Genomic DNA, 14,769 nt, shown 5'->3' with positions numbered 1-14,769 from the left:
GAAGCACTTTATATACACACCAGAGTTTTTCTGCTGTTTTTGTGGTGTGTGTGTTTTTTTGTTTGTTTTTCTGTTCTTTTCTTTCCAAGTCACTATTATATATATATATATATATATATATATTTCAAATCAACAAATGTGTTTTTCAGGATATTAGGAAAAGAGGTGTTTTATGAAAATGGCAATCACCTTGAAATAGATTTTTAAGTAAATTCTTACAGGGTACTGCAAATTCTTGTAATTTAAAATAGACGAGTTCTTTGAGAAGTGTGATGCCAGAAACATTTAAATATTTCACATATATAACTTCAGCATTTAAAACCACTTCTGGTTAGTACAAGGCAAAACTTGCACATACAGGTTTCATGAAAAACACATTGGAAGTATCCTAGTTTTAGCTGCACACAAGTTTATAGAGGACTGTTGTGATGAATGTGTGACCATTTTTTATGAATGCCCAGTAAAATCCAGGGTTTGGAAGTGTGATTTGTTTTCTTCTCATCTGCTCAGTGTAGGGTAGGATCTGTGCTCTGCAAGTGGTAGCAGTGAGCATGTTAGCCCAGCAGTCACACAACAGGGACCAGAGTGTTTGCATTGTGTGTGTTCAGGACTGGAGCCAAAGGATCTGTCATCACTGTGCAACATCTACCTGTCTTCGAGCTGTTTAAAACTGTCCGTGTGGTGGAAGTCCTGGGGTGGTGCTGCCTGATACACTGAAATAATCCGCCCTCGGGATTTTTGTTTCAGTTCCTACTGCAGATCCTTTCTGCAGTACACTAATAACTGTGGCAAGTCATGTTAAAAACTTGTCATTAAAATGAGTAATTACTGATCATAACTGAATCTTCTGTTATTAAATCTGACTTGGAACAAATTCCAGAGATACATGGAGTACACCTCGTAAGTTTCTAAGTCGTGTAAAGAAAGATGGGGGAAAACCACACTCTGCTGGAGTTAGAGAGGTTTCCTTGTCTCTGGACAAAGACACTGCTGCTCCCAGTACATCGTTGGGAAGATTTACATGTGCAGAGTGTCTTGAGAGGAACTGAGCCGTGTTTCGTGTCCTTTCGTAAGAATGATCTGAGCTATTGCATGTGGTTCCTAAGAGTGTATGAATCCAGAGGGGCAGCAGTTAAGGAGAGATTAAATTAGCTAGTGTAGGGTGGAAGGCTGTGCACCACCTCAGCCTGGTTAGTTGTACTCAAAAAACCTCCATCTCATTCATGGTAATGGAATAGCAGACTACTGACATTTGCAAACCAATGGAAAACTGAGTAGTGTTGGAAAAGAAAGAAGAGAGAGCACATTCCACTGTGTACTTAGGTTGCTTATTTGCCAAGTATAATTATTTCAATTACAATATTCAATAATACCTTTACAAAAATATTGTAGGAACTGAAACGTTACCAAGTCTGTAGTGTAGAACTCTATCTCTTAAAAACACAAAAAAAACATTTGGCACACAAAAAAAACATTACAAAAAGGAAAAAGGCAAGTACTGGTTATGATAAAAGTCTCTAAATGTCTTCTAGTAAAAAGAATGTTACAGGAAAGATTACAATGTATGTGCTTTATTTAGCATCAGGACTTGTCTTAAAATACATTTGTGATTGGCAGGCAAGATGTCAGCTCACGGCGAACATTGCTGCTTGTTCTAATCTTTGGTTGAAGAGCTTCCCACAAACTGGCCCGTGGTGCTGTGGGAAGGAAAACTGCTGCACTTTGTGGCTTGGATGGCCCTGCTTCCAAATGCCCATTTTTGACTGTCAAAAGCAGAAGGAACAGGGAATGGGGAAAACCCCACATCACTTAAAATAGGTGTAGGGCTCTGTAATTTGTTGTGGATTTATCTTTATGGATTCAAATGAAGGGGTTGTTGCAAGAGGGAAACCATTCTATGACGTTGTAGGCATATGGAGTAATGTATTTGCTGCTAGAGGGGACAGTAGTTTTACCTTATTTATATTTCAAGAGGATATGCCTCAAAGTGTCCTCTGAAGGGACACCAACATAATGGGTTATGGTGATGTTTCATGTATAGTATTGTGCAGCTTACTTCTGAGCCTTGTTTTGGTGTTTGCTAAGTTCAGATTTGGTTGCAGACCAGAAAACTGTACAATTTAAGGCTTGCAGCTCCTCTTTATGACCAAGCTGAAGAGCTCCTAGTCCTTGGATCTGCCTGCCAGTGGTCAGTGATGGCAGCGTGAGGAGCAGTGAGGGAATAAGGGGAAGGGCCCATGTGGAACAGCTTGGCATTGAACCGATTTGCCTGGTTTTGGCAATGTTATTGTTAGGCAGGTGAGCTTTCCTGAAAGGAGTCTTGTGCTTGTGTCTCAGTGTTCTGTTGAAATAGTTGTGTGTGTTTGTTGGGATCTGTGAGGGAACATCTGCTGTACTGGGGATGCAGCTGTAGCCTCTTTTCAGCAGCAGCTTGGAGGAAGGTGGGGAGTGCTGGACCACATCAGAAAAGGAGCGTTCAGGGCTGCTGGGGCAGCTGAGACACCTGAGGGTGTCACCAGGCAGGTGGGAAGTGACACACAAAGGGAAATGGGAGGGGGGAGGACTTAAGGTAGCTTGGAGCTTTCATGTTTGGTTTGTGCCTTTTGGTTTTGTTCTAATGAGACTTTGAACTCGAAAGGGAAGTCAGGGAGAAGCCAGTACACTTGTGTGCTAACCAAAGAAATGTTTTTGCTTTGGAGAAGTTGTCTCAGCTGACTTTCTGGCATTTAAATGGAGCAGTACCTTTTCTCATGGAAGGTGTGAGAGAGAAGTGGCTGTCCTTGGAGAGCAGAGCAGGAATGCTCTTTAGAGTTTATTCTCATTACTTTCTGGCATGAACTTCCTTCTCATGCTTTTGAGGGCTTTAATACTTTCCATTGAGACTACTGTACAATAATGAAATGGATATCACTGGAAAACTTTGCTGTGGATGTCCTCAAATGATTTGTTTTATTTCAGTACTTTCTCCCCATTCCCTTGAATTTCCGAAGGACAGTCTCTCATTTTCCTGAGTGTGCTTGCTGAAGAAAGGTGTTTACTGTGTGAGGAGTCAGGAGGGGCCCATTCTGTCATCCAAAGGAGATGGGCTGGTTAGCAGGTACGACTTCTTTGCTGGAAATAGTTTCATTTTAGATGAGACTGTCTGCTTTTTTTCCCCCTCTTCATTTAAGTTTTCTCTTCAGCTTTTCAAAATACATTATTATTATTACTTTTCCTTGATTACTGTAATTCTGCACCTCCAAGGATCATACTGTCATTAAAGCTGGGCATAGACATATTTCCTACTGAAATTCCCATGGCCAGGCCTGGCTGCCCTTTGTCTGCTGCTCAGTTTTTCTGGGAGTGTAGCTCCAGGCAGGCTCTTCATCAGGCTTTAAGGAAAGGAAAACCAGGCAGGATCCAGTTGGGAACCCTGTTGGTTCTCACCAGAATCCTGCCAGGTTTGCACAGGCACTTGCTTTAAAGTAGCATGTATCACCTTTAACAGCTGGGCCAGTTGGTGTGGAAAATCGTGCCTGGTCAGTTCTTGTGACACTGGCAGCAGTTAGGAATGGTTGAACTGGAGCAGTGGGATCACAGAGCAACCTTCTGGTGGAAGCAGCAAGAGGCAGAAGCCCCTTAGCATGTGCTGGCTGAGAGAGGGTGGATGGCATTTGTGGTGGTTGGTGATGGCTTCTGTGGCTCAGACAGCCCTAGACTTTCTTCTCCTCATGTGTTTGTTCCAAATGCTACAAAAATCCATCAGAGATTCCTTTTAAAGAAGATAATACTTCTGCTTGGGAGGTCTCTGAGCTGCAAGATGCTGATGAGTGCACTGGGAAGTATCACTCCCGACTTGCTCTCGTCTTCTTGTCTATAGCATTTGATATGGCCTGTCAGGGGAGGCAGCATTTTGAGCTAAATGAAATCTGGTGGGAATAGCAGTTCAGATGTTCACAATTTTCGGAATAAAAAGTTCCATCTTCATTGGTGGAAAGTAGCTGAACATTGAAAAAAAGTTGTTTTGTGGCTTACTGTCATGATACATTTGCAGATTCAGAAATGGGTTGCTGAGGCCAGGGCTACAGTGAAACTCTCTGCTGTCAGGTTCTGCTGCAATGAAGAAAACAAAATTCAAAAGCCAGGAATACATGCCTACGTGGGTAATAAGACTATTGAGAATTCTCATTGTTAATTATATTAGAAAATTAGAGTAATGACATTTATGTTCCAAGGAATAAGCTAATTGCTGACTATTAGAATCTGGTTGAAAGCTATTCTGAGGTGTTCAGTAATCTCATATTTAGTTATTGCTGCCTTCTTGTGCCTTGAGCTCAGCATCTCAGCTGGAGGGCAGGATTAGATGGAGCCCCCAGCCTCCCTCCCACCTGTGTGTGGTGTGTCACATCTCAGGGCATGTCTGACTCACCTGCTCCTTTGCCCCTGGGTGTGATTCCTGACTGGGAGTGGGTGGCTGGAGCAGGGAGCCGGGTGCTTCACAGGCAGCTGCCCTCTGTAAGTCAAGAGAAGTTACCAGCAGGCCACTGGATCAGTGTGAGGAAAGGGAGATTACTGCTTTGGAGATTACTCCAATGCTTTTGCATTGTCGTTGTGAAGTTTGGGTTTCTGTCCATGGGGTATTATCAGTTGCAGAGAGTTAGTAGAGGGCAGTGGGTGATGTTCTGAGCACAGTCAGTGCTCAGTCACAGCAGTCAGGCCATTGGTCCTGGTGGGAAGCACTTGGTGCTCTTGCTGAAGAGCAGAGCATTGCAGGAGGCACCCTAGCCTCAGAGGGAACTTGGGATCCCAGGCAGCCCTGGACTTGCCTTTTTTATTCATAGGTGATGGTTTCACCTTAAGGTTTAATTCTATTCATTTGTTCTGCAGTCCGGAGGGATAGAATCCTTCCTTCTTTTCACTCTGGATTTAGTTTGAGCAATTTATAGCTCTTTGTTCCTGAGTGAACATTGCCACTTGCCATAACTCCTCCTTACCCCTCCTGCCCTCAGCCAGCCCTGTTCTTGCTGCACGATGCAGGACAGGCTGGTTTGGGCTGGCCTGGACAAGGGGCTCTCTGCTCTGGGGCCGTCCAGCTGCCCTCCCGTGCCCTGTGTGCCAGAGGGGGTGGGCTCTCAGTAGCCACAGCCTGAGCAGGGGTGACCTTTGGGCTGTGTGCTACCACTCTGTACAATGCCACTTTTCCAGCCACTTCTCTTTCATCCTAGGGTCACATTGGCAATTTATAGTCATTCTGTGATGAACTGCATCGTCCACCTCTTATTCTCTTATAGTCTCCAAACAACGAATGTGTGTTACTGTGAGAAATCAGTGTGATTTTTTGTGTCATGTGCTGAATTCTGATTTTCAGTGGCATTTGTAGCTGCTTGTTCAGAAGATGTTGAGTATCCCAGCAGATACTGGTGATCTTTGGCATTTGGTCTTAGAAAAAGGCTGTTGTAATATCATATCAAGAGGATCAAATTTGCAGTGCACAAATATGCTTAGAAATCCTCTTCAGGTGTCTCTTCAGTGCCTCTGAAACTCTTGATTTTTCTTCAAAAAGATTTCTCTTTAAAGGTTGTGGGTCTGCATTGCTGTGTGGTGATATTTTTATCCTAACATTTACTGTGGAAGAATAATGAGATACCTCTATTTAGCTTTGCTTTTTATTGTTTCTGTGTACAACTAAAGAAATGACTGTGGCTGTCTTCCCACAGAAAGGTGGAGAGGTTTTGGTTTCTTTCATGGTGTCTCTTAACTACCATCTGGCCATGGGATCATATCCTACTGATCCTACAGTAAACTCCAAATGCCTGTTAATATTTTCTCTCTTAAGATGGTGGATAGTTTTTAAATTCTGATTTCAGAAGAAATTCCTATAATGTCTGTGCCAAGCATGCTGTATTTTTTTCCCTTCCATTATGAACCAGTACAATACTAATAGATGCACTACACTAATGTAGTTCTCATGGTATTAATAATTGGAAAGCTACCTTCATTTCTTGTAATTTTTCTAGTAATGTTTTTGTTGATGAGACTCCCTAGTGATTTAATTATCATCTTGAGATAAGAAGATGAGGACTAGAAATTTAAGAGCTTGTGTTTTTCTTGCAACATAATCAGTACAGGAGGAATCTGTTAGTTCTGGTGGGAGTTAGTGCATTGTCAAATCAACTTGCACACTTTTCAGTAGCCATCATCATCCTGTGCTCAAAATTGCATTTCATCAAAATCGGCCTTGCTTCTGAACCTCAGCAAATAATTTTGTACTGAAACTTTGCATACAAAGAAAACTAAATGCACAATGAAGAGACATCTTAACAATGGGTCAGCTGCTGTTGTTCTGTAGTGCTAAAGTCACCACTTATTAGAGCTGCAATAAAAAAATACATTCTTATTTAAAGAAAGAAAAGTCACCTAATTCTCAGATGGTTTGTGCAGTTGCTTCCAAAACATGGAAGTAATGTTTAGGTTTCTCTGGAACTTGTACCATCAGCTTCAGATATGGGAGGAGGGAAGCAGAAGCTGGTAACACCAACCTGATGTAGAATAGGGGTAAGAACAGACAACCATGAGTAGAGAAAAGATGGGTCAGAAATATTCCTGACAATGGGCAGAGAGGTCCTAGAGCTGGTGTAGCTCTCACCCAAAGTGAGAGGGTCACTCACAGTCCTCAGTGTGGGTTCAGGTGAGCAGAGTATCCTCTGATGTTTAGTCTCACTGTGTGCAAAGTAAACTGGGAACTGTAACTCAGAGTATCAGATTCCTGACTGTGGTATTTAGTGAACTGTAATTAAGGCTGTGGTGTTTAATGCCTTAGCTTGTGGAAGAATATGATGTGTTTTTACCCAGACAAGTGTTCCAGCATCCAGTTAAACTTCTTTTCATGTGTGACTTGATATTCAGGTGGTGATGCTTGACACGTCTTTAAATTTTCTTTAGCTCATATGTACATTCTCAAAGTGTTCAGGCTGCAAGTGAGCTGAACTGGTTGGGATCGTTTGCTTCATTTAGGATAGCCTGAAAGCCCAGCAGCCAGTGCCAGCGAGTAGGAACACATCCTGTGCTGTGTCTGAGTTGCACAAGGTGCTGCTTCTGCTGTGACTTTCACTGAAGCTAACCCGAGGTATTTTCAAATGCTGTAAATCTGCCAGAGATCCAGCACTACTCAAAACAGGTCTGGCAATCTTTTTCCAAATTATTTTATGAATCGAGTACAACCATTTCCATATTAGGAATTTTCTGTACTTTTGTACATTTTTAAACTGAAATACTCATGGCAAGGAAGCAACGAGCATGGTTGTGAATATTATTAAATGCTTAAGGTCTCCAAGTCTTTAACAATCTGTAGTAACTTCTCTCTCAGGAAATTATTTTCATGCTAGAAACTGATACTGCCACTTGAATGGTGTGAGTAGATTAATTAGTTGTTTGATCATACGCTCTTCTTAAAGAAACTAATTGTTGCATTTAATGCTTAGAGACTTTTTATCTGATGTAGATGAAACCTTTTATTAAATATAGTGATATTTAAATTTGAGATGCTGATGTGCTGAGTAACATTTTACAGTTACTTTGGGGGTGTGCTGCAGCCCCTGGCGTGCAGGATGGTGCCGGGAGCTGAGGGCAGCGCTGCAGGGGCTCTGCGCTGCTCGCAGCCCTGTGCAGGCTGCAGCCCAGGCTGCTGCAGGCTGGGGCACAGCTGCTCTCCCGTTATAAAACCCCAGGGGCTGCCTTTGCAGTTGTGCAATGGCATCTGGGGGCTCTCTGTGGCGTTGGCAGAGTTCCTCCCGCATCCCTGGTGTCAGCCGGGCTGAGCAGCGCGGAGCTGCCCCGCGTTCCCCAGGGCAGCTGCCAGTGCTCTGCATCTCCTGGCCTCCAGCTCTTGTTTTAATGTTCTCTTTCACCAGGATGTCTAGACTCTTTTTGCCTTTTAAGGCATGGCATCTAAGGGGGCCTTCGGGTTACAGTCTTGGGAACGTTGGGATTGCAAGGACATATTGCACCATTTCCTTTAAACAAAAACAAACCCAAAAAACTTCAATGGATTCTGTAGGACTACTTTAAGTTCTTGACTGTTTTCTCATTAAAATTCCTTTCTTGTTTTAGTATCTGTGGGATGTTTGATGTTTACTCATAATTGGGATTAAATGGGATTTTAAAGGATACAGACTGATTCTGATAGTGATAAAATAGAACTTTCACTTTTTAAAATAGCCAAACAGGCTAGTTAAATTAGAGGCTGTGTAAAGCAAATACTTGACAAATTTTATTATTATACCTTTACTTCTTAAAACTAATAAATTAATTATCTGTTTGTTACCAGATTTACAGTACTGTGTTTTAATATTGTTTTGACTAGCCAGGTTTCCAGCGCAGGCTGGCCTGTGAACATGGATGGGAACATGAAGCCAGTTCAGAAGTGTTGATTTTTTTCTTTTTTTAAAAGCTGAAGAGAGAATTCTCATAAGTGAAGCAATAGCTTTTTTTTTTACTGTATTTAAAAATCATGCAAATATGATCTCAGTAATGTGCTGTATTCCAGCAGACTGTGTCTGCGTGTGTGTGCACCATACAGATTTTGTGTGTGCAGCCCCAAGACGAGGGCAGTTATATCTACCCATTTTGTTTAAATAACAAAGATATGATAAGCTCTGCATTCTTACAGTTGATCTCAATGGAAAATGCCAGGAAGTGGAGTGGAGAGGACACTTCACCCTTGCTGGGAGGTTGGGGAGGAAAGGTGGATGCTGTACTGAGAGGTACCTCCTGAGCATCCCACACAGGTGTTACTAACAGCTAATAAATGCTGATACTAAACTGCTGACTCTCCTGACTTCAGTGACACTGACTATTAAATTATCTGTAAGACTAACAGGAGTTGGCAGTGGTTTTTAAGGAAGGATTTTTAAGGACCCTGCTTTGGTGCCTGAAAGTGAGCGTTGCTAACATTCAGGTTATTAAGTGAGGTTTGCTAATAGAGCAGTTAAGCTGGATTTATTCTCCATTTTGTTACCTGTAGCCAGTTTTTGCTTTATTGTGGTAAAGCCTGCATGAGTAGGAGTATAGCAGCAAATGGGACTAATGGGAAAGTATTTTATTCTCCCTTCTGCCCCCACTACTTGCAGCTGGCAGTAGTTGAGGAAGATGCAGATGACTCAGTGCGTGCACAATTACATTCAGTGTGGCACCAAAGAAATGCATGATGGTTTCTTTGACCTATTTTTGCCTGACTTGTTGAAGAACATAATATGCAAATGCTGGTCAGATTGTGATAAAATTGGATTTGAAGAAACCTAGTTGGGTAATCCTGCTGTTTAAGAATTTCCACTCAGCATTGTGTGAGTGCTTTAATTATGGTTTTTATCAGCACCCTGGAGCTCTGTTCTGAGGTCTGGCTGCACTGCAGTGGTTTGTGTGCAGAGTTCCCTGGGCTGGTGGCCTGTCCCTCTCTGCTCCTCTGGGGCAGGCAGGGGGACACTGAAGCTTCTTGAGAGAATTTTACTGTCTGACCTTGGTGAGCTGCAGCTCCCTCTGAGGAACCTGCCCTGTCTGGCACTAGGGAGCATCGTTAAACAGACCAGCTTGTGGTGCTTGGGAATTAGAGATGCCTGCAGACGCTGCCAGAATGAGCATGAGCCAATGAATGGGAAAATTAAGCCTCAAGTATCAGGATATGGTGAAAAAGGGGTGAAGAATCATCTCCCTCCCGTAGTTTTTCTGTTTGATGGCACTCACTGTAGCCATTGGCACAATTCATGTACTGTAGGTACAAAATAAACCTTTCCATTTATGAGTTGTTCACTGGGTTGTTCAGGAATGAAGTGCTTAATGCAGAATATGAATGGGCAAGTTAGAAATGTGAGACTTTGTGTTGGGATTTTGTTCATTATTGTCTTGAAGGACCTGTTGCTTATGAAAATATTTTGATTTATGCTACACAAGAATTGTAGTTTCTGGGGATGGGAGGCACAGGTTCCTGTGGAGAGGAATTGGGGGGAGAAACTAGTTATGTTTTGCATATTCTGTTTGCCTTTGTTTAAAGCATAGCTCTCTGTACGGTCTTCAAATGAACCTTCCCGTAGGATGGGCTTGCTAAAAAGCTGTTGATGGGCTTTTGTTTATGGGACAGGTGGCACACTACATTCATTTTTGTCTAATCTGGAAGGTTTGTTTGAGTGTCATTCAGATTTCAGTGAGGAAATGTCATGTGCCTAAAACAAATACCTCCTCGCAATGTGCCTTGGCTTGGGATTCTGCTCAGTGGTTCTTTTGTTCATCTGCTAGTTGGATAAAACCTAAAATACATCTAAATCTGACTTTTTCAGGGGGGGCTTCATTGTTTTTGTTTTCTTAGGAAGAACTATGTTTGTTTTATCTGTCAAAACCTCCTATGTGTTTAATGGTACTTGAACTGGAGTTGATTTTGCATTTATCTAGCAGATAAGAATGTTTGTTGTATAAGTGTGTCCAAGCAATAACAAAACTCTGTACTAAAGCAGTTAGCAGGAAATAAGTCACCATATCATGTCTGCAGATTTTTTTTTGTTCTAGATTCTAGATATGATTAAGTTCACTTTTAAATTGATGCATTTCTGTTTAGCCAGTTGAGAATCTCTTCTGTTCACTTAGTTCAGTCCAGTTCATTATTTTTCTTAGAATAAGCATTAGTTTTGATGTCATAAATGTTTCAAAACAAATATCATTCTGCTGTTAATTTTGAGTGTTGATTACCCTCACTCTTAAATATGACCCATTCTCCTAATAAACCATGAAAATGTTTCAGGCCTCAGCAATATGTTCTGTATTTAGAATTGGTCTCTTGCCTGAATTGAGACGGGGAAGTCAGCAGTAGCTGAATCTTAGGATTATAGAGAACTGCTGGAGGTGGCAAAAGATCAGCTGATGTAGTAAAGATTCTGCAATATTTAATGCACTGAAGTTTTGCCACATTACAGCCAAAAGTGAACTAAGAAATAATGAAACCTTTGCAGCTCCATGTAAAACAGTAGAGGTGCAATGATGATCTGAAACTCACGTTTTCTGCTGTTACTTCTACCATCACCCCCAAAACCAGATCAGAGGTGAATCGGGAGGCCTGGTTGAATTTCTCTGGGTTGGTTTGATTGTATTTGTGCCATTAGGGCACAATTTAGTGCCCTAAATCCAGGGTGCTGAATCACTGGTGGTGCTTAAGCTTCCCTCTCTGGTAAGTATTGTTTTTCTAAACTTTGTATCTTGCAGGGAAAGTTTAATGCTCCTTTGTGATTTAAGGCCCCTTGCAGCTTCTTACCAGAGTTAATAACACTTTTCATGTAGTCTTGAGGATGCAGACCAGGAGCAGGTGGGAAATCAGTCATTTTTTGCTTAGGGTAAAAGATGGTTTCCTGCTGGAGGAGCAGGACTGTGTTTGAGCCATATGATCCCAAATATTCATATCTGTGCCAGCTGTTTTAGATGTGGGAAATGCATGTGCTTTGCAAGGAATGAGACCCACTTCGTTTCATGCATAAAGTTGGGACTGCCAGGCCAAGTAAATGAGAACAATAAATTTAGATTTTAATGCAAGAAAGTTCAACGTCTTCAGATACTTTAAGTGGTATAAAAGCAATATATTTCTTCCCTATTTTGTGCATGTGTATTCTGCTGTACCATTAATTTAAACAGTCTGGATGTAAAAATGTCTTCCTAGTGTGACATTCTTACTAACGTTCTGTGGGTATTTTTCAGGCAGAAAAAATGCTGACCATTTTGTGGTTTTTTGGAAATCATGTGTAATTATGTCATTTAACCACACAATACGGCTTTCTGTGGTAATGTTTTAGATAAACAGGAAAGCTCATTTTTTACTTTGTTTTCATTGCAGAACTGTATTTTTTTTTTATTTTAATGCAACGTTCTTTGATTAATTTCTTCAAAAATATAACAACATATTCTGACAGGAAAAATACACGATTAGCAACCTCCTAAAAGTTCTTTTTCAGCGTTGGTGCCTGTCACAGCACATTTTCTCCATTTTGGGGAAATAACAGTGTTTTATGTCTGATGTGCCTGTGTTGCCAAGAAAGTGATGTAAATATGAGGCATTTACATAGCCCCGAGGCAGATGATTTCTTCATTAAGGGCCCTTCTCCAGGGGAATTTGCAGGAAAGTTGAGACGACTACAGTAATGGTAGGAGGCTGATGGGGCTAACTCCGAGAAGAGGATGTTGCATCCCAGAGTAGAGGCTCTCTCTCAGGAATTCCATGGCCCTAAATCGTGGTGGCTCCATGGAGCTGCTCTGGGGGCTCGGTGCTGCACACCCCCGGCAGTAACACTGGCTGACAGCTTGCCAGTTTATCCAGGGCTAAGAGCACAAAATGGCATTATTGGGAAGTACATCTCATACTTAATCCTCTGCTTGGGGCTTTTTTCCTCCTGCCTGTGTGATGTGGTGGTGGGAGATGGGGGGTGGAGGGCAGGGGATGCTCTGTCACAGCGCTGGAGCTGCATTGCACACTCTGGCAGAGCCAGAAGCCAGACCTTTCCTCAGCTTTGTTCTTTCTGAGCCTGCTTTGTTGATCAGATTCTTGCAAGGAAAAGGTGTTATTGCAGGTAGCCTGGGATACCTCTGCATGGACCTGAGCATCCAGAATTAGCAGATGTTTCCATCATGACAAAGCTGCATTTTAATGCAATATTCACTGTACTTACTTTAAGAAGAGTGGAAGTAGAAGAGAAACCAAAAGCCACTGTTAAAAATGAGAAAGTAAGTAATAAAAGAGAGCTATACAAATCTTTGGGTGCTTGAAGAGTTTGAGTGGAATAGAAAACTCTCCAAAGTACTTGGTACAGAGAAAAAAGGTGAAAAGGTTTGTTCTGTCCATCAGAGAAAACTTTCTCTCTTGCCTCGGCCCGAGAAAGCTGTAGCTGTGTCATTTGTGGGAGAGAGCAGTAATTCATGTAAGAGGAGATTTTCACCACATTCAGTTTCTCATCTTTCCTCGGTAAACCAGCCTTGAAAGTGGAAAAACTTGTCAAATCTCATCACCCTAAACTATGAAAAGATGTGTGATTTGAAAGTGGGGGTTGCCTCCCATGTTGGACAAATGTCAGGGTGTATTTTGTTGGCCAGATGCTGTTCCCCTGGTTTTCTGGGGTTTTTTAGCTGGTCCTGGAACTGCAGTCATGGGAGGCAGAAGCAGGATCCTGGATCCTGGTTTTTTGAGTGTTCCAAGCAAGGGCAGAGCTTTAGCAGCCGGGGAGTTGGGTTTTTCTCTGTAGCTTTGTGTCCCAGTCCCCCAGAGCAGTGCAAACCTGGATGGAGCATGGAGGCTTCCCAGGAGGGCTGGAGGGTCTCGATCCTTGCTTCCCCTTCCAGGAGGGTGTGTGTAGGCACCATGGGAAGGCCAGGCACCAGTTTCATCTGGGATGTGAGCTGTGGCAGGGGGAAGAGCAAAGGAAGCTCTGGGGAAGGGACTTTGCTGTTGTTTGCAATGGGACTCTCTGGGGCACCTCGTTCTGCTTCGTGGCTGTGCCAGTCAAGGGGTGTTCTGTGTTAATTCCCTGCCTCAGTTATGTACACACTCTCATAAATTATTTATTTCATAAATTTAAAAATGCAGGGAAAATGAATGTTAACACATGGTTGGGTTTTTTTTTAATGAACCTTATCACTGGATGAGCCGTGGCCTTTGAGAATCTGCTCTGGCTCTCGTGGCAGCATTTGGACAACACTTTTAAGCTCTCTGAGTAAATTGTGGGGTTATGGAATCAACCCTGTGTATTTCACTTTCATTTCATGTGTTCTGAGTAGTTTGCTTTTTTATTGAAAACAAAGTTAGATTCCTCTCTGAGGGAATGGCCAGTGAAAGTGATACTAAGTATGTTTTTATAGAAGTTTCGTATGATTTTTAGTTAATTTGAAGGATGCTTCTGACAAGTTCATAAATGTGTAGGAGGACAAGATTATCCTGATGTTTTAAAGGGAATATATTTTGTATTGAGGACTGAGATTTCTATTGTGATTAGAAAAAGGGAAGTTTCTGTAGGAGGTTAGCTTTTTTCTGATGTAGTGATTAATGTGGATTTCATTATTTGACATAGCTTTGCTGTGAGACAGTCATGGCAGGTAGCAGGAGGGTATTACTGTAGCAGTGGCAGGATGGATAGTCTTTGAGAAGGGGGACATACATTTTTATTGGAAGAAAAATAATAACACATTTAGTTGGAATCTTATTTGAAGTACCAAAGAGTTAGAAATAAATTGTGGGTATGGGAGTGTTGTCCTTTTCCTGTCTCCTTCCATCAGACAGGGAAGCAATCGAGGTTTTCTCCCAGCCTGTCTGATGAATTTATCAATAGACTTGGGCTGTCACACCCCAGGCACTGCACACTGCTGCACGTCCTAAACTGATGGCACATCTTAATTGTGTTTGAAATGGTTTGGGTTAAGTCAGGCCTAAGTGTACACAACTAACACTTTTTTCTTACCAGAGTGTGTCACAGGTAAATGCATTTTATAGTTTCTTAAGGGATAAAATGAAATCTAAATGTAGAGTTGCTTTGGAGTTCATTAATTCTGATCTTGGGAATACGTAAATAACACCAGATTATTTGAGTTCATGACTCCAACTGCCCCTTCAGTATGTAATTAATTTCTAATGCTGTACACAGGAGACTCTTTGGGCTCTTCTGAGCTTTGCCAGCCAAGGTGGGTGTGTTAGCCTTGAAGAAGCAATGCTGCCTGGTGTGGAGAAGAGTCAGTGTAAAAGTTTATCAGCAAAACGCCGGAGTTGTTGCCCAGCCT

The 14,769-nt window shown here is 42.0% G+C and overlaps 1 protein-coding gene across 1 annotated transcript in view; it reads left to right on the top strand.

Moving 5' to 3' along the window:
- Positions 1–14,769, top strand: part of CMTM4 (CKLF like MARVEL transmembrane domain containing 4) — a 37,172-nt gene that overhangs the window by 1,129 nt on the left and 21,274 nt on the right. The window lies entirely within an intron of this gene.

This window comes from Corvus kubaryi, unplaced genomic scaffold (genome assembly GCF_017639235.1).
Source record: "Corvus kubaryi isolate FWS band 111438036 unplaced genomic scaffold, C.kubaryi_AGA036_p1.0 37300, whole genome shotgun sequence".
In the NCBI taxonomy this organism is placed as follows: Eukaryota; Metazoa; Chordata; class Aves; order Passeriformes; family Corvidae; genus Corvus; species Corvus kubaryi.
This window is presented reverse-complemented; position numbering and strand designations above follow the sequence as displayed.